The following is a 1,718-nucleotide window of genomic DNA, read 5'->3' as shown; positions in this document are numbered from 1 at the left end:
TTTTAAAAATTTTGGTATTGCTTTAAACAACCGTTTGTAAACGGTATTTAAAATTTTGTAAAAGTTTTGGGCCATTTTTCCAAAACCATTTAAAAAGTTTAACGCAAGCTTTATTGCTAATTACGTCCTTGCAATAAATATATTTAAAAAACCCCGTACAATTATCGAAGCATATCGATATACGGGGGTTAACGGCATAATTTTAATATACTTAACAACCAAAATAACGGTTATAAAATACCGTACGCTTCGTATAATTATTTTTAAAAAAAGCAAATAAATAAAGTTTTAATTATCGCTTTATTGGAAATTAATAACCTTTTGTAACGAAAGCGCGTTGCGGATACTTATATAAAACGAAAAAAAAGCAATGTTCGTTTTGGGGGCAAATTTATTGGAATCGAAAGCGTTGCGGCGGCGTTCGTTGCGCGCTTTACGCTTTTTTTTGGCGAAAGTTTTTTTTGCCGCGGCGGTTAAAGCCCGCCGGGGGGTTACCGGCAAAACGTTTGCGGGAATTTTAAAAGGTTATAAACGCAAAAGGGCCCGATAAACCCGCGATATTTAAAAAATTTACCGGAAAATTACCGGCAAAGCGATCGTTAAAAATTTAAAGGATTAAAGGCTTTGGCGAAACCGAATTTAAATTCGATTAAATTACAATAGCTAAAAAAAATACCGGGGGGTTGTTAAAAAGGGCTAACGGGCCGGTTGGAACCGAAAAACCCAAAGCGAATACTTAAAAAAACATTACTTTTTTTACGTAATTGGGTACAAAGGATAATATTTGCAATTACCGGTTAAATTTAAATGTTTAAAAGGAACGGCCAAATACCGATTACTTACGGTTACAATCGTTAAAATTATTGGAATGGTTGTTAAATGCATAAAAAAAAAGAAAAAGGGCTTATAACTTCGAACGGGAAAAAAAGCCTTTTATATACCGATACGGATTTATTTTTCCAAATGCTATAAAGTTTTATAACCGGTTTTTTTAAGCGTTGCCGGGCATTGGGGCGGCTTAACGGGATACCGTAAGCTACCGGTTACTTACGGGGTTGTACGCGCGGTACAAACGGTTTGGGATAAGCCGTATTGGGAAAGGGCAATATATTAAAAGCACGGGCAAAACCGCCCGGCAAAAAGCGGGGAACGTTAAATGCACGGGCGAAACCGCCCGGTAAAAAAAAAAAAAGCGCTAACAATTAACCGGGCACAAACCCCCCGGGGATATGCCGGCAAATTACCGGTATTGCGGCCAAAGCATAATAGCAAAATTAAAAAATAAAATAAAGTTTAAATTGTACGAAAGCGCTTGGAGCGCAAAAAATTTAAAAAACCAACCCCGGATACCCAAAAAGGCACAAAAAAAAAAGGTTAAAAAAAACAATTTTTATTGGCGATAGCACTTTTGGTAAAAGATTTACGGAAGTTTAACAAAGGAAATACCGCATTCGGCCCGTAACCGGGTAATTACCCGCCTTTGTACCGATTAACCCTTAACAATTAATTAATGCAAAAGCGGGTAATTACCGGGTTACGGGCCGGATACGGTATTTTTTTTATTAAATTTCCGTAAATTTTTATTAAAAGTGCTATTACTAACAAAAATTGTTTTTTTTTTAACTTTTTTTTTTTGTGCCTTTTTTGGGCACGCGGGGTTGGTTTTATAAATTTTTCGCGCTTTATGCGCTTTCGTACAATTTAAACTTTATTTTATT

This window comes from Gaeumannomyces tritici (assembly GCF_000145635.1).
Source record: "Gaeumannomyces tritici R3-111a-1 unplaced genomic scaffold supercont2.2, whole genome shotgun sequence".
Lineage (NCBI taxonomy): Eukaryota > Fungi > Ascomycota > Sordariomycetes > Magnaporthales > Magnaporthaceae > Gaeumannomyces > Gaeumannomyces tritici.
Note: the sequence above shows the minus strand (reverse complement) of the source record.